The following is a 24578-nucleotide window of genomic DNA, read 5'->3' as shown; positions in this document are numbered from 1 at the left end:
AAAAAAAAATAACAATTTAGTTGAAAACTGGATGACCAGTCCAACTGTTAATGCTATAGTTCTGACTTTAACGAACTAGTGAGGTTTTTCTTGCCTTAAGTGTGTGTAACAATCACCCCAAGTCTCAACTGATGTGAGGAAGCGGTCATTTTTTCCCACAATCTACAGGCCTATGTTGACTGTAAGTCTTGGCATCAATCAGACTTTAGACTCGGTTCACTGGGTCCTGCATCTACTGGGCACTAACAGTGGAGCATAGAAAGGAGATCAGGTATATGTTGGTGTCAAGGCAATAATACATGATTTGACAGTAGACAGTGGGGTGGGGACAAAGTGTTTGTAAGGCAGGAGAGAGGACGAAGGAGGGAGGTCAAGATGGAGTCTACAGAGAAGGATGGATCAGATTTAGGTGAACTCGATCGACTTTTATCTTGTCTGGGTGGGCAGTTTATATCTTTACCAATTGGCAGTGAATTTTTGTGTGGATGAATTGTGGATTGAGAACTTAACATGTAAATTTAATTGCTAAATTAAAAGTTTCTGGAACTTGACTTTTACGGCGCTAAAGAGGACAGTGTGTGAAAGAAATGGCACATAGGCAGTTGGAGAGAGAGAGAGAGAGAGAGAGAGAGAGAGAGAGAGAGAGAGAGAGAGAGAGTGTGTGTGTCAGGCGTGGTAACTACCAGCTAAGGGACTGTGCGGAGAGGGCAGCTAAAAGGGAGATGGCCAGCCAGGAGTGGGCAGCTTGTGGACCATGGGGCAAAGTAGCAACTGGATCTGGCTCGTGGGAACTGATAAAAAATGTTCATTTTTTAATTTTTACCACAACAATCAGGGACATGGGAGATTAAAGAGTCAGATGGGAACTAGCATGAATTTGCTTCTGCTGCTTTTCACTGGTCTAAGAAAACCCAAGATCAAGCCCAAGATCAAGAGTACAGGAAAATAGAGTATTAACAATATACCAAGATGAAGAAGAAAGGAAGGTTTGTAGGAAAATGATAATTCCACTATGTTAAATAAGTATAATCATAAAGTTTCAGCTTCTAGAGAGAGAGAAAGATAACCCTAGCTTGTCCAGTATTAAGGCCCTTGGGACAAGTAATGGCTTTAACATTTTCTACTACATGTATTAAGTTAAGGGGTGGGAGGGGTGTTTCACATACCATAGTGTGCATATGAAGTTCAGAGGCTGACATACAGGATTTGATGCTCTCCTACCAGGTAGGTCCCAGGGATTGAACTTGGGTCCTTGGACTTGGCAGCCAACATTTTTCCCCACTGAGTCATTTCACTTTGACCAAGGGATCGACATGCATAGGTACCAGACAGAGGCTTAAAATCAAGTCATATTTTTCCTCCTAGATGGAGACTACAGTTAAAGTACAATGTGATCAGTGCCGTGAGATCTGCACAAAGCATCATAGGGGCAGGTAATGAGGTGAGTTATCCTGTTGCTCTGGACACATCTTTACAAACATAAGAATTAGAGAGGAGAATGGATGTGGAAAAGGTGGGAAATGGAAGATGTCATCTGCTACGTTTCCTTCTGAGAGTGAAAAAAAAAGAACTGGAATAAATATGGGAGAAAAGTTGTCATCTGATGAATCTAGACACTGGAAGGGCTGAAGTCTGTTATGCTTTGAAAGATTTCAATATTAAAATATTTTAATTTTTTAAAAATAATTTCTAAAAGGGGTTAGGAAATATCGAGAAGCAAATCACCATGGTGTGCGAGAGAAAAGACTGGAAGAGAGAAACCGTGAGATTCTGGGGCCGCTGATACGGGATTGCTAAAATCCCAGAAGCTTCCTGTCCCTGAGGTGGGAATAGAGACACTGGGTCTTTCTGAGGGGGAATCTTTTCACAGCCTCTCTCTCAGTTCCCATGGTGACCATCAATCCTTGACATTCTCTGGTTAATGAGTACAGCACGCCCATCTCTGCCTTCTCTTTGTGTGTCCATGCACATTCACGTGGCCATCTTCCCTGCGTCTCTGTGTCCGAGCTTCCTCTACCTGCATGGAAATGTCCCTCACTAGGAAAGGGCCCCAGGATACGTGAGTATGAAGTCATCTTAATTTGACTAGCAACATTTGAAACTCTTTTTTCCAACTAAAAGCATTTTTTTTTTGAGGTACTAGGAATTAGAACATCAATGGATGTTTCCAGAAAATACAAATCAGCCTGTAGGAGGAGCCAAGGGACTGCTATTGTCATTTGCTTATTATCACGCGTTCACGTTTGCTTAAATCCATAGGGAGAGTATCACCCTGCTAACCTCCTAACTTGTTCCTAGGGGATAACCAGAGGCTTTCCTCTCTTAGAGAGGGACAGACTTTCTGCTTCCTCCATCTTGCCTCTCAGACACACCCTCACCTTACTCATCTCAAACCAGCCCACGCTGGGTGACTCACCGTCATGCTTCTCTGCCCATTACTGCACCATAACCCAGAGAGAAAATCCTTCCGGGTATGGCCACAAATTCCCAGGTCAAATGCTTTGCCCTGGGGCTACTTCCTAATCCTGAGCTCTTCCAAAATGTATTTGAACAACACAATCTGGCAGCAGTGGTCTGCTTCATGGTTCCTAATTTGTTTTCCAGACTTTAACACTAATCTGGTGTTAGAACCAAGCAGTTAGCCAATTCTTTACTCTGGTCAAGTAGCTTTTTGTCTCTCAAACTACACAGTCTGGTTCTTGCCAACTTCCCTATTCTTCACTGGATACCCTCCACTGCTACATAGCCTCTACACGCACTGAAACTTGAACTAAACCGAGCCCTTTCTAACCTATAGTTTTTTGAAGTTGGTCCTTGACAGAGGCTCTAAGGTATTCTTGCAAGTACTTGAATATCTGTCCATTCTAGGAACTGAAGTAGAAACTTTAGGGTTCTTTGGAAAGTTGGTTGAATGGTGTTTTACTGGGGCAAACATGTGAAAGTACGTTTAGTTAGTTAAAGTGGACACAGATGTGAAAGGCTAAGGCCGACTCATGAAGAAACATTTTGCTGAAGCAGACACAGGGGAGAGGATGTTCTTCTAAAGCATGTGAAAGGACACATGATGAAGGATTCTTCGCTAAAGACACGAATGTATTAGTCTGCCTTACACTGCATAGGTGAGCTGCATTTGTCTGGACTCCATAGAGAGAAACACAGCAGAAACCTTTTGTTGGTATGCTGCAGTTTCTTGCCACTTCCGTGGGCTCAGGCTAATTGAATGCACTTGCTGAAGCAAGAGCTGTGCCCTGGCAAGGCACGTGAAAGACGTGTGATGTGAAGGGGGTATAAATAGGACTCTATGGAGTGACAGAGGCAGAGCTTAGATTACTGGTACAGCTAGCTGTGCAATGCTTGTGGGTCTCAAGTCTTTGCTGATCTTCACTTCCCTGAGAGAGGCACAGCTGAGAACTTCTCCTGGTGCTCCTGCTGGTCCCTCCTGCTGAGTTGAGCCAAGGCTGAGGCCTAGCTGTCTCTACTAGGTCTTGATATCGCTGTTGCTAATCTGACTCTACTGAACTGGACTGCTGGTATATCCATGAGGTGTTTGCAAATGGATCGAGCTTCCACTGCCTGCTAACCTATGAACTGAACTGCCCATTTCCAGACAACACAGGAATTGCTCCAAAGAACCTTTCTGAACAGGTCCATTTCCCTGTATCCTTTCTTTTCCACTACCTCTGGTGGGTGGTGGGCTACAAGGGAGGTTAATGTGCTCAAGAACCATCATTAAAAATAAAGTTTGAAAAATTAAAGTTACAAATAACTTACATCTTTAAACATCACTTCCTTGTAGAGGTTTTCTTTGATCCCCCCAACACACACACAAACATCACCTCTAGATGTATTTCTCTTTAGAGCTATTCCATTCTCTGTGTGCTAGTTTATGTCTCCTTTGTAAAAATATATGTGCTGTCAGTTTGTCTATCTGCACCCTTTCTATCTGACACCTTTTTGACTATTTTGTGGTTACCTTCTTTAATAAATTTGACTCATTTACTGTCATGTGTGGGGTGCTGTGTGTGTGTGTGTGCGTGTGTGTGTGTGCGTGTGTGTGTTTTAGTTCATTAGAAACTTTTCTTCCACCTAGTACAATGTCTGGCACATAATAGATGTCTAATAAATGTGGATAAAGTTAAAAAGAAATAGCTTTGCCTTCCAAAATCCTTCACCCTTTTGGACACAAATCAGAAAGCATAGAATAGCTACCTTGGTCACTTGTTTGCAGTGGTGTCTAGATTCTGGTAGCCAAATATCCGTCCTAAATTACTGTCACTGCATTTTGCAGACTCTTATATTGATCTCTTTAGCTTCAAATTTCCAGCTTCTTCGATTAGTTTATGAAACAAGAGCCTAGAATGTCAACTGTTCTCCCTGGATCCTCCTGGACTTTGACTCAGCACGTGGAGAGTAACACAGCATCTTGTGCTCCTTTGTGCCTTAGATAAGAGATACAGCATGGACCACAGCTGTCTCCGAATCCTGCCTGTGAGACTTAATTCTGTTCTGTTGTGTCTTATCTATGCCACCCCTCCCCCTCTCCATCTTCCTTATGCTTTTAACCCTTTCTTGCTTGGCAGAGCTGTGAGCTTGAAAGGGGATTCAGGGTGAACTAACACCTGGAGCCTATGTTTCATTTGTTAGCCTAGAACATTAATCTGTGTGATCTCCTATTGGAAACTGTAAAATCGAAGGATGTTTGTCTCGTGAAGAGCAGAGACCTTCCTCACCAACCACTGAGATCTGTGTCTTCACCAGCTCCAGTGTGGATACAGACAGCATCATTTAGCTCTGTGAACTTTTTAAATAACAATTTTAGGCAGAAATGAGATCATTTATACAATTAACGGTGCTTATGCCTTGAAAACACATCATGTTAACCTAGTGTCGGTGTCCACAGGGCTCTTAAAAGCTACTGAGGGTGGCCTAGATTTTTCCCATGCTCTGGATACCATAGTCTCTCAGAATGTAGGTCAGGCTAGAGACATTTTGGAACCGTGATTGTTAAACTGGTGTAAAAGTTTGACCCAATCTCTTAAATAATCATTATTTGTTTAACAAGTTCCTGTGAAGAAAGTTATGCCGCTATCTTGTGAAGTGACTTCTAAAGAGCTTTTATTTTGTCTAGCCATGATAAGAATCATTACGTGGTGTGTCTAACTGATGGCTTGGAGCTCATGTGCTACCCAGCAATGTCTATGAGAAAAAGAATTCGACAGTAAATACCAATGACTTAATACAGACTATGTTTCCAATTCAATTTGCTTTGATAAAAATCAAATAATCCCCAGGAACACAAATATTTGTCTACGGTGATTGGATAGTCCTCTAAAATTGGCCTTCTCAGTGCCTCAGAAAGTCATTTGTCCTTTGTACAACCCACACGTTGTCAGGAGGTGAACAATGCTGAGAAATTCCTGTGGTGTTCTAAGTCTCTGTGCTATCTAAGCAGGGAAACATCAGGATCCCTGCGCTTCTTTTAAATGTAGCGTGCCTTTTACTCGCTGCCTCTGTCCTAATAATAAAACAAAACAGATTCTTGAACCTTAAAAGAACTGTAAATTCATAACATTTTTCCTTTGAAGTAAAAATGTCTTACACGACTGCAGTGAAATATGAAAACAATTCATACAACCAGGAGGCTTGATAATCACAAATGTAAAACTTTTCCCCAGTAAAAAAGGCTAAAATTTTCAAAGAAAATGTGTATTGTTTAAAAGTTTTGTAATGTGATTTTATTTTAATGTAGTGTTTTTATATTTTAGGATATATTTCAAGACATGAATCAATTCTAAGTGCGTGTATTATCCCTATTTAGATTTTTAAAATATCCCATTTTATCTTTGTATTAAGCTTCCTAACATTAGGAAATAATGCCCTTTTAAGAAACGTTATCTACTCCAATAAAGTCATAGCAGGTAAATCATTTATCAAAAGTGCCACATATATGATAAATTATAAAACATCACAACATTAAATACAGATGGGTCCTGTACCCTTTAAAGGTTAAATCAAACACACCTGATTCGTTCATCTAAGATTTCAGGAAAAGATGGCTAACAACAAGAGACAGAAATTAACATTCATCCCCCAAATCAAAAGCATAGATGGCTTCCCTCAACCAGCCTCGGGTGTTCAGAGAGAACAATGAAGTGAGTGAAAAGAAGCATCACACTGTGGAAGGGACCCAAGTATTTAAAGTATTTGGAAGATGAGACTCTCAAAGTCTGTGAATTATACAGACCCCATTAGTCACCACAACAAGCCTATGGCTACCAAAGGGCTCTGTGTTGAACTGCCACCTGTCTTAAGGTCTGGAGTAGGTATTCCTCTCCTCATCCGACATCTTCCAGATGTACTTGAATTTCCCCCACTACCTTTATCTACCTGACTACCACTGACCATGCTTCCTCCCCCTTCTATGAGCCATGTTCCCTGCCCCTCCATCTTCTCCCCGATCTTGCTCAAGAGTCTGTGCTAATCCCCACCTTGTCCATACTTCCCACCTCAGCTCTGCTCTCACAGCCAGAGCTCCACAGGTTGCTGTGAACAGCAGCAGGTCTCTCTGTTTAAGAGCCTTGCTTCTGAGACACTAATCCTCTGCTCCAGTCACAACTCATTTCTTACTATCCTGAAGCAGGTTAACTAACCCCACTAAAAGTCTATGACTGCCCCATCAGTACATTGAGACTTTAGAACTTTCCTAAAAGATAGGATAGGATGAGGGGATCCAGAAAAAAAAAAACAACTCACTACAATGATGGTAGAGAATAAATACACAATAAATGTTAGGTTTTGCTTGCATTTATAATTCTCACTTCACCAACACAGAAGTTCCACTCCGTGCAAAAGTATTTCTATCATTTTATGTCACCAAGTAACTACTATGAGTTTCATGCTTGATCTAAAATCAGTACAAGTCATCCAGCAACTCACATACACTTGCCAAAGAACAGAAGCACTGAATAGAAATGGTTCCAGGCGATTCCACATGAGGAGGTCGCTGTGCCAGCCCTACCTCTTGCTTGCCAAGTAGAGCACATACAAGGTCTGTACAAATTATATAAAGGAATGATTTGTTTAGGACAAGAGTGGATTCAAAGGCCGGTTTAAAGTCTGGATTTTTCCTCTTACATGAGATACATAAATGCAGAAACCCCCACACAGAGTTCTAAGATAGCTCAAGAAAAACTCCTCTTCTCCCATTACTTCTTCTGAGGAATATGAACCAGGGAAATATGTTCAGCTCCAAGGTAAGAGGGGTTAACAAAATGATCATGAGAAAATAGACTCATGCCCATGTGAAAACCAGAATGAAGGTTGCGTGTCCATAGCGGAAGCTCTCTACCTTCATAAAACAGATGGGCCAGAAGCACTGTGCTGTCTAAGTCTCAAATGACCATATTACAAGACAGATTTGATCAAGCTTCCCCGGTCTATTAACAAAACTATCTTAGAAAATTCTAATTTTTACACTCGTGTCTGCTTGTTTGCAAGCCTGTCAATATTTTTAAAATATATATATATAATTCCTAATAGTGCTGGAGATTGAACCCAGGGTCTTGGGCATGCTAGACAAGCACTCTGGGGCTCTCGTGTCTGCTTGTTTGCAAGCCTGTCAATATTTATATTTATATATATATATATATATATATATATATATATATATATATATATATATATATATTTCCTAATAGTGCTGGAGATTGTACCCAGGGTCTTGGGCATGCTAGACAAGCACTCTGGGGCTCTCTGAGCCATAACCCAAGCCCATATGTGTCTATATCAAAATACCATTTTAAATCTGTTAAGGAAGGGAGACATATTGTCCCTTTAGGGCTTGTTCAAAACAGACAACCCCCTAAAAGAAACATCCGAAGTAAACCCACATCCCATACACATTGAAGTACAATACATTGCAAATTTTAATGCAGATATTTCGTTACGTTCTATCTTTTATAAGTTTGGGTCTGTTTACCAAACACATGACCTTCACAGTTTCACATTCATCTGCTTTATTTCCAAGGTGAACCTCTAATATCTCTGCTTTATCTTATTTTGATAGCTAATTTGCCATGATCTCAGCTATTGTACTTTTTAAAATATGACCACTGATAACCTGCTAAGACTTTGCAATAGAAGATAAAACATGTTATGATTTGGACCTGTTCTTTGATGTCTGTGTCCTTCAGAAAATGAGCTATGCTAACCTGGGCAGACACTATGTGTCAAAGGACAGTTCTCACTGTGATGGCTTTGCCCTTGCCAGTCTTAGCTAAAGCCAGTCATGTACACACATAGGAACCACATGACTCCCAATAGTCTTTTGATTTTATCCTCTTGACCTTCACAGTTAGTATATAGGTTATAGACAGGTCATAATTTATGTTTATATCTTACACAGCATAAAATTAGGTCAAGTTTATGGTAACTAGCTTTTCTTTATACAAATTTCTGTACCTAGAAAATGCTTGCATGTGTTTTTACCATTAAAATGTGTTGAAATTTGTGTTTGATCAATAAACACTCTCAGAGAAGAGGGACCCTAATATTCCTTGGTTTCTGCCTATTACTGGTAGTATTCTAGGCACACTGGAGCCCCAGATTCCTCTCCTCAACTTTAGGCAGATCAGGTCAGGAATAAAATGTGAACAAGGTAAGACATGCAGTGTGTGTGTGTGTGTGTGTGTGTGTGTGTGTGTGTGTGTGTGTGTGTGTATACACTTGTGCTGTGGTTTGGAGACCAAGGAAGCCAGAAGAGGGTCCTGGAGCTCTTGAAGCTGTAGTTACATGTGGTTGTAAGTTGCCTGATATAGGTGCTTGGAATCAAACTCCGGTCTTCTAGAAGAGCAGGAAGCACTCTTAACACCTTAACCTTATAAAGTAATTCAGAGTTTAAGGCATGGGACTCTATATACTTGATTCTTCAAACTAAAGGGTAGGACATGGAAATTTATGAGCTATATAGAGAAGTTTCAAATTCTGCTGGTTCTACAAGAGTGGTGGAAATAATTTTTCTGACCTTAGGTCTCTTGCAAAGTGAAACTTACATAAGCTTCACAGAGCTTTTGTGTGTTAAGTACCTAAAGATGTGTCTGAGGAATAATAGGTTCTCAGTACAGGTATATGCTCTCCCTTTCTTTCATAACTTATGTTGCTAATTTTACATTATGTTTGCAAGCCTTCAAAGACATTCTAGATGTTTATCTGGAAATGTTCGATTGTTCAAAATACTAGTAAGCTTGGCATATTGAAAGCCACTATGCATTATTATTAGTAGAAAGGATAATTTTGTTAATTTTTATTGGATATTTTCTTTATTTACATTTCAAATGTAAACCCTTTCCCTGGTTTCCCCTCCAGAAACCCCCATCCCCTCCCCTTACCCCTGAGTCTATGAGGGTGCTCCCCACCCACCCACTCCCTCCCACCTTCCTGCCCTGGTATTCCCCTATACTCAGACATCAAGCCTTCACAGGACAAAGGGCCTCTCCTCCCACTGATGCCCGGCAAGGCCATCCTCTGCTACATATGCAGCTGGAGCCATGGGTTCCTCCACGTGTACTCTTTGGTTGGTGTTTTAGTCCCTGGGAGCTGTGGGGTGTCTGGTTGGTTGATATTATTCTTCCTATAGGCTATTAATAGACAAGGAACTCATGCTTTAGACAAATTAGGCACTGGATGGTGTATCGTACCAGAAAGGACAATGAACTCCTTGTTAAGAAAACATAAATGCTCATCTCACTCTTTCATTGTGAAGCTCTGGCCCTGAAAAAGACGACTGATAAAGTCATAGTCCTTTGTGAAGGAATTATTTATATTTATATTTTTAAATTAAATTATAATTTTATCATTTCCCCCTTTCCTTTCCCCTTCCTCCCTCCAATATCTCACATGCATGACCCTGTGCACCCCCTCTCTTTCTCTCTGTGTCTCTGTCTCTCTCTCTCTCTCACTCTCTCTCTCTCATTCTCTCTCTCTCTCTTTCTCTCTCTCTCTCTCTCTCTCTCTCTCTCTCTCTCTGTCACTCTGGCTCTCTCTTGGCAGCTATGATAACGAGGCTTCATGGGTGTAGCTTCTCTGATATTTATATGAGACACAATCTCACTTCACTGTGGCTTTAGCAAGGGATTTCACATTTTTGAGCCTTGCTTTCCTATTCTCTAACATGAAGTACCTCTTCCTTAAAGATCTGGCTTTAAAAAATTAAATGCTGGTTAAAATGCTTCTGGCATTTATTAAGGGCTTATGAATCAATCTTCTTCATGTTTATCCTCCAGTTAAAATTCAAATTGTCACTCTTTGTGTTTGCAAGTTGTAAATGGTATTTGCATGCATATGCTCGGTCACACACTTATACTGGCATTTAAAATATCAGCCAATTTCACTAAACTGCAAGAGGACAGTATTCAGGATAGCTTACTACTGCTGGAGGCAACATGGTGGAACGGAACTGCAAGGTTAAGTGACTCCTAAAAGGAAACTGATCTCTTCATCAACAGTCACTGGTGTCTCTAAAGCCCTTCCCACTGCAGCTCAAGCCACTTACAAAGAGACACCAGTCAGGGCAATGGACAAAGCATCCTTGAATTGTAGGGGAATCACAGCATATCACATGATCTGGAGAATTGACAGCTGTAAAAAGAAACTTGATCACATGGTGAGCAAATATATTGTGGAGTCTACATAGACTGTCAACGTTGCAGGGGACAGCATGTCATTTGAGAGAAAATCAGCTTTGACTCAAGAGAGTGTCTGGAAAAACTTGCACAGCACAGGATGGCACGTGGCTCTCTGACATGCACAGATCAGCAGGTCTCTCAAAGCTAAAAGACAAGAAGAAGTACACAAAAGCAGAACAATCCAGACCAAGAAATGCTCAAATGACTCTTACCATAATCTATGCATTGGATTAGACACAGTACGCCATGATCTTGGTATCCAGTTCTCTCCATGCTATGTGCTATAGGTAGATTAAATGTGAATATGCATTTTACCTTGTTGTTTACACTGAGTTGATCTCATGAGTGATACACAGATCTATTAAGAAAAATAAAACAAATTGGCTTAACATCAAACATTTACAGAGAAACAGGACCCAGAACAGCAGGTGGCCAGAAGAGGCCCTAATCTTATTTGAGGGCACTGCCTCCTATGCATACATTGTGGGTTTTTATTCTGGCTACGGTGCTTTTCAAGTTGCTTACCGCAAGATGAGGTTGTTAATGCTATGAAAACTGGCTTTCTCCATACCAGAGCTCAGTATGCTTGGTGACTCCCAGAGCAAAACAAAAACCGGTTTTATTGATTTAGTGGGAGGAGACTCACTATCATTCTTTCTGTTTCCATGACAACTCAAAATGAATAGATCTGCCTGAACTTCACTGTTCTCAGAGACTTTTCTGTGACCAGTTCCTTATCTTCCTTATTTTTTAATGGTTACAGCGTTTCCCCCCCAAACCTTATTGCTATTTTCCTCACTTTATAGTAACAGAAATCATTTTCTTATTGAGAATAGTTACAGTCATTCTGGTTTTTTAAATTTTATTTTACTATTTTATAGAAGACAGACCTTCCTCCCACAATAAAGTCCCTGCCAGAAAGAAAACACCACAACCACCACTCATCAGCCCACTTCCCCTACTCTTCTCACCCTAGGAGTAAGAAAACCCAGACATTTATCTGGATATAAAACTGGCCTTGCCTGAGAAAGCATGAAACTCTGAGACACGAGAGGAAATGCTTCAGACAATAGCAGAAGCTACACAGTTCATAAACTCTCGACTTCAAGCCACACCCATTGGCGGAATCTTGCTCCAGTAAACACACTGTGCTCTTACACCGTGACTTACAGGAGACAGAAAGAGAAAAGTCATCTGTCTTAGAAGCTCAACTCCAGATATGATGCATACAAACGTGGGACACTCACTTTTAGGGGCCAGACACTGCACAAGGAAGTCCTTTGCTTCCTAACAATTGTGCTTTCATGGACCATGAAGGAGCAAAACAGCTCTGTGGAGCCTACAATATGATCAGGACTTCCATATGGAATCGTAAAAAAAAGAGGCTGAGGGCAAGGACCATCTAGCTGGAAACTTTAACCAACTGGCCATGACAATTTGCAAATAACTCTTGAAGGTCAGTGGAAGCATACTCCAGCAAATCACACATCTGGAGAATTCAAAGCTAAGAAAAGAAAGCACTATCAGGAAACATTAAGTCATCTCTATAAATTATATTTACAAATGAAATCTTAGTGTTTAGTCTTATAACTGTAAAAGAAAGCCTGACTAAGCAGGAAGAAATGTTCAACATGTAACATAAAATAACATTGAAAAGTATTATGATGAATAAAGAAAAGGCATCGTGATAATGCGGACATACTCAAGTGGTCCCTCTTCCCCAACCCTAGCAGCTTCCCCTAACTGATGCTCTAAGAACTTCCAGAAATCTTTCAGTCTCCTTCCTTCCTCTATTGTGTCTCAAGACCAAGTTCAGAAGACATGTGTCTGCCTCTCTCTACCTCCTTCTAATGAGACAGCCTGCTCAGGAACTCACCACTAGCATTTACAGAGGATCTCCTATTTCCATGCTTCCTATTGGTCATGCTAATGTCCTTCTGTGTCACCTTGGACTGAGTCATAGCCTTTCTTCTAGTCAGTTAAATGCTTCCAGTATAAAGGGATAGCTTGATAAACAACTTCAGCAAAGTGGCTGGGTATAAAATTAACTCAAATAAATCAGTAGCCTTCCTCTACACAAAAGAGAAACAAGCCGAGAAAGAAATTAGGGAAACGACACCCTTCATAATAGACCCAAATAATATAAAGTACCTCGGTGTGACTCTAACCAAGCAAGTAAAAGATCTGTACAATAAGAACTTCAAGACACTGAAGAAAGAAATTGAAGAAGACCTCAGAAGATGGAAAGATCTCCCATGCTCATGGATTGGCAGGATTAATATAGTAAAAATGGCCATTTTACCAAAAGCAATCTACAGATTCAATGCAATCCCCATCAAAATACCAATCCAATTCTTCAAAGAGTTAGACAGAACAATTTGCAAATTCATCTGGAATAACAAAAAACCCAGGATAGCTAAAACTATCCTCAACAATAAAAGGACTTCAGGGGGAATCACTATCCCTGAACTCAAGCAGTATTACAGAGCAATAGTGATAAAAACTGCATGGTATTGGTACAGAGACAGACAGATAGACCAATGGAATAGAATTGAAGGCCCAGAAATGAACCCACACACCTATGTTCACTTGATTTTTGACAAAGGAGCCAAAACCATCCAATGGAAAAAAGATAGCATTTTCAGCAAATGGTGCTGGTTCAACTGGAGGTCAACATGTAGAAGAATGCAGATCGATCCATGCTTATCACCCTGTACAAAGCTTAAGTCCAAGTGGATCAAGGACCTCCACATCAAACCAGACACACTCAAACTAATAGAAGAAAACTTAGGGAAGCATCTGGGCACTGGAAAAAATTTCCTAAACAAAACACCAATGGCTTACGCTCTAAAATCAAGAATCGACAAATGGGATCTCATAAAACTACAAAGCTTCTGTAAGGCAAAGGACACTGTGTTTAGGACAAAACGGCAACCAACAGATTGGGAAAAGATCTTTACCAATCCTACAACAGATAGAGGCCTTATATCCAAAATATACAAAGAACTCAAGAAGTTAGACCGCAGGGAAACAAATAACCCTATTAAAAAATGGGGTTCAGAGCTAAACAAAGAATTCACAGCTGAGGAATGCCGAATGGCTGAGAAACACCTAAAGAAATGTTCAACATCTTTAGTCATAAGGGAAATGCAAATCAAAACAACCCTGAGATTTCACCTCACACCAGTGAGAATGGCTAAGATCAAAAACTCAGGTGACAGCAGATGCTGGCGAGGATGTGGAGAAAGAGGAACACTCCTCCATTGTTGGTGGGATTGCAGACTGGTACAACCATTCTGGAAATCAGTCTGGAGGATCCTCAGAAAATTGGACATTGAACTGCCTGAGGATCCAGCTATACCTCTCTTGGGCATATACCCAAAAGATGCCCCAACATATAAAAAAGACACGTGCTCCACTATGTTCATCGCAGCCTTATTTATAACAGCCAGAAGCTGGAAAGAACCCAGATGCCCTTCAACAGAGGAATGGATACAGAAAATGTGGTACATCTACACAATGGAATATTACTCAGCTATCAAAAACAACGACTTTATGAAATTCGTAGGCAAATGGTTGGACCTGGAAAATATCATCCTGAGTGAGGTAACCCAATCACAGAAAGACATACATGGTATGCACTCATTGATAAGTGGCTATTAGCCCAAATGCTTGAATTACCCTAGATGCCTAGAACAAATGAAACTCAAGACGGATGATCAAAATGTGATTGCTGCACTCCTTCTTTAAAAGGGGAACAAGAATACCCTTGGCAGGGAAGAGAGAGGCAAAGATTAAAACAGAGACTGAAGGAACACCCATTCAGAGCCTGCCCCACATGTGGCCCATACATATACAGCCACCCAATTAGACAAGATGGATAAAGCAAAGAAGTGCAGACCGACAGGAGCCAGATGTAGATCGCTCCTGAGAGACACAGCCAGAATACAGCAAATACAGAGGCGAATGCCAGCAGCAAACCACTGAACTGAGAATAGGACCCCCGTTGAAGGAATCAGAGAAAGAACTGGAAGAGCTTGAAGGGGCTCGAGACCCCATATGTACAACAATGCCAAGCAACCAGAGCTTCCAGGGACTAAGCCACTACCTAAAGACTATACATGGACTGACCCTGGACTCTGACCTCATAGGTAGCAATGAATATCCTAGTAAGAGCACCAGTGGAAGGGGAAGCCCTGGGTCCTGCTAAGACTGAACCCCCAGTAAACTAGACTGGTGGGGGGAGGGCGGCAATGGGGGGAGGGTTGGGAGGGGAACACCCATAAGGAAGGGGAGGGGGGAGGGGGATGTTTGCCCGGAAACCGGGAAAGGGAATAACACTCGAAATGTATATAAGAAATACTCAAGTTAATAATAAATAAATAAATAAATAAATAAATAAATAAATAAATAAATAAATAAATAAAGGGATAGTTTACAGGTGACCTCTCATGTCATCTAATTTGAGTGTTTTTAATAATCCCCAGCACTCGGTGTCTTTATCACCATTCAGGTATACCAACAGGCCAAGAATCAGTATTTAGCTCTTCTCTTTTGAAAAAAGAAAAAAAAAGGAGAAAAGGTCAGAGCCAGGATTGCAGATGAGACTCCCAAAACATACAGCCTGTTGCCATTACCCTTGGTTGCCCTCCACAGGTAGACAGTAAGTCCCTATTTCTGAGGAGATCAGAAACATGACCTAGAGAACCCTGAGCTAGACCTGGCTTGAATGCTTCCTCCCTGAGGACTAGTTTTCATGGTACCAGAAGAATCCATGCAATCTTCTAAAGAAGGAAAGAAATCAACAGTCTTGCATGGCAATGATGCCCATGAACCACGACACTGACTAGCATAGCATGATATCCCTAAGGGTTCAGGGATGGCACACATATGTTGTCAGTAATCAGAACTCTCAAATTGGTATTAAGATCCATGCAACAAAAGGGAACCCATGGCTAGTATTAGAAACCTAGCTAATGACTCAATGCTAGTGAAATCAGGGTATTGGAGAAGAATCTACAACTACTAACTTACTATAACAGCATAATCCTTAACAGCCACGTATTAACATTTGTTCTTATACCCGCAGGTAAGTGTAGTCTTCATGCTCATCAAAAAAATGCCTCTTTGCAACAGATGAAGACAAATACAGGAATCTACAACTAATCAAAAGGGAAAGTTGTGGAACCGGTTCTGATAGATAAATTTACAAAACACTCCCAGGCTAAGGCTCAGAGAATATTGGAAAAAGAGGTGTCAGACAGAATCTAAGAGCCAAAGGATCAGGGAGGACGTGTTTCCAAGTAATATCAGAAGCTACACTCATAAAGTCTCACCAACAGTGACTATCCAAACCTGAGCTGAAAAAGAACGTCAATGGACATGTCAAACTGGATTGAGGTAGGGAGGGCAGGCTGCCTCAACATTACACAAAGGTTATAGGCAACTGAGGAAAGGTAGGAGCAGGAGAGGTGGTCTTTCTCAGGGAAGAGCACACTACAGATAAGAAGTTTCTGGTCAGGTGGGATTGTAGAATCAGCTGCCATGAGGTAAGAGGCTTAAAATAATAGCCATGTGGGTTGGCTGATTGGAGTTAATTGTAGCCTAGACCTAACATGGCAAATTATATAATGGGATTATTGGCTGGGAAATAGACATAATAGCATAGAGGATAGATATCTCCCCAGCTCTTGTGTTGACTAATTCTTATTATAAATATAAAGGTTGCATGTGTCTTTTCTCCAGGAACTAAATGGTCAAAGGCAAGGTAGAAAGTCTGGATTGGAATTAAATATTTTCAACAACAGTGGGTAGTATCTCCTGGGCAGGTGGGCCTACATTGTAAAAGAAAGCAGATTCATCACACTGTGAGCAAGCAAGAAAGTAAGCAGCATTCCTCCATGCCTCTGCTACAGTATAGTCCTGCTTTGGCTACTCTCAGTGTACCATGACTGGAGATAAGTAAGTCAAACTCTTTCTTCCCCAGGTTGTTTTTGATCATGGTGTTTTATCACAGCAATGAAGCAAACTAGGGGGAAGTCATTAATTCAGAACAAAAAGTAAACAAAAGAAGCAACACACACACACAAGATGGGATATGAAGTAGATTTGGTTAATTTTCACTTTATAAACATTATAGTATTCAAACATCTAAAGGCACCCGTTAGCATAACATTTTGCTATATGTCTCTGTCTCTTTCATATATACACAAAGACAGAACTTATTAGCCACAATTTTCATATTGCTTGATAACACGCTAAGGAATTGCCAAAATCCCACTTATTTTTATAACTCTTCTTTGAATGTAGAATGAGAATCAGCTGCCTTTCTGCATACTTCTTTGGTTGTAATGTCTTCATTGTAACTTCTTCAGTTATAAGAATGGGTTTACCCTTCCACCCAGTCCTTTCTGCTGGGACAGATGACTAGCTAGTCTGCTCCCTAGAAGACACTATATCCTGAGGCATTCCAGAAGTTCTGCTGCACTCAGAGAATTTGGTAGAACCCTCCCAAGGTCCCACAGAGTCCACTGGGAACCCAGTGGACTCTGTGACCCACCATTCCCCAAAAACCCTTGCCTGCCAATTACCACTCCCCTTCTGCCCAGTCCTTTCTGCTGGGACAGATGACTAGCTAGTCTGCTCCCTGGAAGACACCATATCCTGAGGCATTCCAGAAGATCCACTGCACTCAGATCCTTTGGTAAGAACCCTCCTGAAGTCCCACAGCTGCCACTGGGAGCCCAGACACCATATAGTGAGGCATCCCAGGATATCTGCTACACTCAGGACTTCTGATACCACAGCCAGAGACATCACATCGCAGGAGATCCACTGCACTCAGACACCACAGCTTAAAGGCATCCCAGGAGTCCCGCTGTATATGGGGCAACTGGGCAACTGACAGCACGGTCTGAAGACCTCCCCAGGACTCTGGCATGCAGGGAAACCCAAAAGACTGAAAGCCTCTCTGAGTTCTGCTGCACACAGGGAAACAGAAACCACAGTCCATAGGCCCTCTTGGAGAACGGCTTCTCACAGGACAAGAGTGTGACTGCTCCTCTAAGACTCAACAGTCTGAAGACCTCCCAGGAGACCTGCTGCAGCCAGGGCAACAGATCAGCAGCTTCTCTGCCCCTCTAAAGGCCCTCCAGTTGGAAGGCCCTACCCAGGTCTGCTACAACCAGAGCCACAGGCCTACAAGGAGACCTGAAGCAACACAGGGACAAAAGAGGCAGACTCCGGACAGAGTTACTCACACGAGTTAACACCATACATAGATAACCAGATGGCAAGAGGCAAACGTAAGACCATAAGCAAGAGAAGCCAAAATACATGGGCATCATCAGAAACCAGTTCTCCCAACTCAGCAAACCCTGAATACACCAACACACCTGAAGATCAGGAAGCTGACCTAAAATCCAATCTCATGAAGATAATAGAGTCCTTTAAGGAGGATTTAAATAATTCACTGAAAGAAATACAGGAAAACACAGGTAAACAGGTAGAAGCCCTTAAAGAGGAAACACATCCCTTAAAGAAATATAAGAAAACACAATCAAATAGGTGAAGGAATTGCATAAAGTGATCCAAGACATAAAGTAGAAGTAGAAACAATAAAGAAAACACAAATGGAGGCAAACCAGGAAATGGAAAGCCTAGGAAAGAGTTCGGGAATTACAGAAGTAAGTATTACAAACAGAATACAAGAGATAGAAGAGAGATTCTCAGGGGTAGAAGGTACCTTAGAAGAGATTGATACAACTGTCAAAGAAAATTTAAAACATAAAAAACTCCTAACCCAAACATATAGGAAATTCAAGACCAAATCTAAGAATAATTGGAATAGAGGAGAACAAAGATTCAATTCCCAGCTCAAAGGACCTGAAAATGTCTTCAACAAAATAATAGAAGAAAACTTCCCCAACCTAAAGAAGAGATGGCCATAAAGGTACATGAAGCCTATAGAACATCAAATAAGGGACCAGAAAAGAAAATCCTCTCATCACATAATAAAACACTAAATGCACAGAACAAAGAATGAGTATTAAAAGCTGCAACACAAAAGGGCCACATAATGTACATAGGTAGACCTATCAGAATTACACCAGACTTCTCAACAGAAAGACAGAAGAGCCTGGTCAGAGGTCATGTAAACTGTAAGAGAACACAAATGCCAGCACAGACTACTATACCCAGCAAAACTCTCAATCAACATAGATGGATAAACCAAAATATTCCAGGACACAACCAAATTCAAACTGTATCTCTCTACCATTCCAGCCCTACAGCAGATCTTAGAAGGAAATCTCCAACACAAGGAAGGTAAAACAAGAAAACAAGATAGTAAGCATCTCACAACAAAGCAAAAAGGAGAGGACCACAGCACATAAAGCCACCTACAAAAACAAATATAACAGGAACCAATAGTCATCTGTCTTTGATATCTCTCAAAATTGATGGACTCAACTCACCTATAAAAAGTCATAAGCTAACAGACTGGATATGCAAACAAGATCCAGCATTTTGCTACATACAGGAAATACACTGCAATAACAAAGACAGTCACTATCTCAGAGTAAAAGGATGGATAAAGGTCTTCCAAGTAAATTGTCCCAAGAAACAAGCTGGATTGCCATCCTAATATCCAATAAAATAGACTTTCAACCAAAAGTTATCAAGCATGATGAGGAAGGACACTTCATATTCATCACAAGGAAAATGCACCAAGAGAAAGTCTCAATTCTGAACATCTGTGCCCCAAATGCAAGGGCACCCACATTGATAAAAGAAACTTTTCTAAAGCTCAAAACACACATTGAGTTCCACACAATAATAGGGGGAGACTTCAACACCTCATTCTCATCAATGGACAGATCATGGAAACAGAAACTAAATGGAGACACAGTGAAACTAATAGAGATTATGAACCAAATGGATTTAACAGACATCTACACAGCATGTCACCCTAAAACAAAAGAATATACCTTTTTTCTCAGCACCTCGTGCTACCTTCTCCAAAATCGACCATATGTTGACACATCATACCCAAACTTATGGGACACAATGAAACATTACTAAGAGGAAAATTTCATAGCATTAGTGCCCGTAAAGATACTGGAGAGATCTTACACTAGCAACTTACCAGCACACCTGAGAGCTTTAGATCAAAAAGAAGCAAACTCACCCAAGAGGAGTAGACTGCAGGAAATAATCAAACTCAGGACAGAAATCAGGCAAATAGAAGCAAAGAGAACAATACAAAGAATCAACAAAACCAAAAGTTGTTCTTTGAAAGAATCAACAAGATAGATAAACCCCTAGCCAAACTAACTAAAGGGCCAGAGACAATATCCAAATTAACAAAATCAGAAATGAAAAGGGAGACATAACAACAGAAACTGGGGAAATTCAAAAAATCATCAGATCCTACTACAAAAGCCTATACTCAACAAAACTGGAAAATCTAGATAAAATGGGTGGTTTTCTAGATAGACACCACATACCAAAGTTAAATCAAGAGCAGGTAAACTATCTAAACAGACCATTATCCCCATAAGGAAATAGAAGAAGTCATTAAAAACTTCCCAACCAAAATAAATAAATAAAGAAAGAGAGAGAGAGAGAGAGAGAGAGAGAGAGAGAGAGAGAGAGAGAGAGAAAGCAAGCAAGCAAGCCCAGGGCCAGAAGGATTTAGTTCAGAATTCCACCAGACCTTCAAAGAAGACCTGATATCAATATTCCTCAAACTATTCCATAAAATAGAAACAGAAGGAAAACTACCTAATTCATCCTATGAAGCCACAATTACACTGATACCTAAACCACACAAAGACCCTACCAAAAAAGAGAACTGCAGACCAATCTCACTAATGAATATCGATGCAAAAATACTCAATAAAATTCTTGTGCAAACCAAATACAAGATCACAACAAAACCATCATTCACCAAGATCAAGTATGTTTCATCCCAGGGAGGCAAGGCTGGTTCAATATATAAAAATCCATCAATGTAATCTACTATATAAACAAACTCAAAGAAAAAAATCACATGATCATCTCCTTAGATGCAGAAAAAGCATTTGACAAAATAGAATACCCCTTCATGTTAAAAGTATTGGAGAGATCAGGAATTCAAGGCCCATACCTAAATATAATAAAAGAAACTTACTGCAAACTAACAGCCAATAACAAATTAAATGGAGAGATATTTGAAGCAATCCCAATAAATTGGGGACAAGACAAGGATGCCCACTCTGCCCATACTATTCAATATAGTACTGGAAGTGCTAGCTAGAACAATAAACAACAAAAAGAGATCAAGGGAATACAAATTGGCAAGGAAGAAATAAAGGTATCACTATTTGCAGATGATATGATAGTGCACATAACTGACCCCAAAAATTATACTTCTCCAGCTGATAAACAACTTCAGCAAAGTGGCTGGGTATAAAATTAACTCAAATAAATCAGTAGCCTCCCTTTATACAAATGATAAACAGACTGAGAAAAAAAATTAGGGAAACAACTCCCTTCACAATAGTCACGAAAAAATACAAAATATCTTGGGTAACTCTAACTAAACAGGTGAAAGATCTGTATGACAACAACTTCAAGTCTCTCAAGAAAGAAATCAAAGATCTCAGAAAATGGAGAAATCTCTCATGCTCATGGATTAACAGAATTAACATAATAAAAACGTCCATCTTACCAAAGGCACTCTACAGATTCAATGCAATCCCCATCAAAATCTAATACAATTCTTCAAAGACATGGACAAAGTAATTCTCAAATTCATGTGGAAAGGCAAAAAACAAGAATAGTAAAAACAATTCTTAACAATAAAAGAGTGGCTGGGGGAATCACCATCCCTGACCTCAAGCTCTACTACAAAGCAGTAGTGATAAAAAAAAAAAAACTGTATAGTATTGGTACAGAGACGGACAGGTTGATCAGTGGAATAGAATTGAAGACCCAGAAATAAAACCACACACTTCTGCACACTTGATCTTTGACAAAGAAGCCAAAAATGTAAAATGGAAAACAGAAAGTATCTTCAATAAATGGTGTTGGTCTAACTTGCTGTCTGTATGTAGAAAAACTCAAAATAGACCCATATTTGTCACCTTGCACAAAGCTCAAGTCCAAGTGGATCAAGGACCTCAACATAAAGCCAGATACACTCAATCTAATAGAAGAGTAAGTGGGAAAGAGCCTTGAACTCATTGGCACAAGGGAAGATTTCCTAAACAGAACTCCAGTTCTCATGCTCTAAGATCAAGAATTGATAAATGGAACCTCATGGAACTGGAAAGCTTCTGTAAGGCAAAGAACATAGTCAATAAGACAAGTCAGCAACCTACAGATTGGAAAAAGAATCTTCACTAATGCCAGATTTGATAGAGGGCTAATATCCAAAATATTTAAAGGACTCAAGAAGTTTACAACCAAAAAACCCAAATAACCCAATCAAAAAATGGGGTATAGAACTAAACCGAAAATTCAAATAGAGGAATCTCAAATGGCTGAGAAACACCTAAAGAAATGTTCAAAGTCCTTAGTGATTAGAGAAATGCAAATCAAAATGACCCTGAGTTTCTACTTTATACCAGTTAGAATGACTAAGATCAAACCTCAGGTGAAAACACATGTTGGAGAGGATGTGGAGAAAGAGGAACACTCCTCCATTGCTGGTGGGACTGCAAATTGGTACAACCACTCTAGATATCAATCTGGAGGTTCCTCAGAAAATTTGGTGTAATTCAGTGAGGTAACTCAGACCCAAAAGGACATGCACAATATGTTCTCACTAATAAGTGGATATTAACAAAAAGAAAAAAAGGTAGAGAATTCCCAAGATATAGTTCATAGAACTCAAAAAGGTCAACAAGCTGAAGGGCCCTCAGTTCCACTTGGGACGGAGAAGTAAGCAACCACAGGGGGAGTGGGGGAGATACCTGGGAGGGAAAGTGGGAAAGGGGATGGAGGGGCTGGGAGAACATGATCTAGTATTGGATGTGGGAAAAGAACTGAAGGCCAGCAGAAAGAATGAAAACAGGCAACCTTGGGAGTTATAAGGGTGGGAGGACCCTCCACAATGTACCAGACACCTGGGAGGTGAGAGACTCCAGGATTCAAAAGGAGGGACCTTAGATGAAATGCCCTACAATGGGGAGAGGAAACTTGTAGAGCCCACCTCCAGAAGAAAGACAGGGCATCAAGTAAGGGATGGGGTTGCTATACCACAGTCAAAATTCTGACCCATAATTGTTCCTGTCTGAAAGAACTGTAGGGATGGAAATGGAGAAGAGCCTGAGGAAAAGAAGGTCCAGTGAAAGGCCCAAATCGGGATCCAGCTCAAGGGGAGGCCCCAAGGCCTGACACTACTACTGATGCTATGATGTGCTCACAAAAAGGGACCCATCGTGTTTGCCCTCTGAAAGACCCAACAAGCAGCTGAAAGAGTCAGATGCAGATATGTGCATTCAGCCAATGGACAGAAGCTGGTGATTCCTGGGGTTAAATTAGGGGAAAGCTGGAAGAAGCTGAGGAGGAGGGTGACCCTATAGGAGGACCAGCAGTCTCAATTTTACCTGGAACCCCGAGATCTCTCAGACACTGGATCACCAACCAGGAAGCATACACCAGCTGATATGAGGCCCCCAACACATGTACAGCAGAGGACTGCCTGGTCTGGGCTCAATCAGAGAAGATGCACCTAACACTCAAGAGACTGGAGGCCCCAGGGGGTGGGGAGGTCTAGTGGGATGGAGGGATAGGGACATCCTCATGGAGACAGGGGGCAATGGTGATGAGGTATGGGATGTGGTACAGTTGGAGGATGGACCAGGAGGGTAATAAAATCTGGAGTGTATAAAAAGGGGGGGGATAGTATAGTGTATGGACATAAGACCTCTTGAAGGCATTCATGTCAGTTTTATACCAAGATGGAAAATGTAGTTTCCTGAACTCCATTTATTGAGGCCTCTTTAAGAAACCAACATGGAAACTCAATCTGTATTTTACCTTTTGGATTAATAAGAGCATTGAAAATAATAATAATAATAAATAATGATGATGATGATGATGAAAGAATGGGTTTAACTGGACAGTGGAGTTACTTGCTTTTAATCTCAGCAGTAGGAAGGTAGAGGCAAGGAGATCTCTGACTTTGAGGTCAGCTTCATCTGCAGAGTGAGTTCCAGGACAGCATGGCTATACAGAGAAACTCTGTTTCCAAAAACAAAGCAACAACAACACAACAGCGCACGAAGAATGAATTTAACTTTTCAAGTAACCAAGATAATCATAGCCAGATACCATAAAAAATAAAACTGAGCTAGAGGTACGGCTCAGTGGATGAAATATTTGCCATGGAACCATGAAGACTGAAGTTTGGGTCTTCTCTAACTGCATAAAAGCCAACTGGGCAAGCCTGGTGATGAGGAGGTGGAGACAAGGGATCTCTGGAGAGATTAGGTAGTGAGCTTAGCCAAATCTGCATGCTCCAGGCTCATCAAGACACAGCCTCAGTACATAAATCGAAGAGCAATTAAGGAACAGACGCCAAGTCAACCTCTGCATGCACACATACAAACCAACACGCCTGTAAACATGTATTAAGTACATACATGCAAAAAACAGCAAATAAGATGAAATTAGTTATCAAACAGTATAAAATTGGTGGCTAATAATTTCTGTCTTTGTGTATATATGGAAGAGACAGAGAAAGAGGCAGGCAAACAGAAAAAGGTGGTGCCACCGTGAAAGACAGGGTTTTGATGGATGTTTCTGGGAAAGGATTTAAGCATGTTTTACGCCAGCATGTCTGAATTTCCCAAGGTCATGGCTCTGAAGGACAATTCCCATTTGGATGCAGACATTGTGTTTGCTTTG

At 40.8% G+C, this 24578-nt stretch overlaps 1 long non-coding RNA gene across 1 annotated transcript in view; it reads right to left on the bottom strand.

Moving 5' to 3' along the window:
• The window catches only part of LOC120102910 (uncharacterized), a 45359-nt gene extending 30449 nt beyond the window's left edge, over positions 1–14910 (bottom strand). The window contains exon 1 of the long non-coding RNA XR_005504848.2: positions 10895–14910. This is a non-coding gene — a long non-coding RNA (uncharacterized LOC120102910). The remainder of the gene's footprint in view (positions 1–10894) is intronic.
• Between the last annotated feature and the right edge of the window lie 9668 nt (positions 14911–24578).

This window comes from Rattus norvegicus, chromosome 5, assembly GCF_036323735.1.
Source record: "Rattus norvegicus strain BN/NHsdMcwi chromosome 5, GRCr8, whole genome shotgun sequence".
Classification (NCBI taxonomy): Eukaryota; Metazoa; Chordata; class Mammalia; order Rodentia; family Muridae; genus Rattus; species Rattus norvegicus.
The sequence above is the reverse complement of the archived record's forward strand: the minus strand, read 5'-3'. Positions and strand labels throughout refer to the sequence as shown.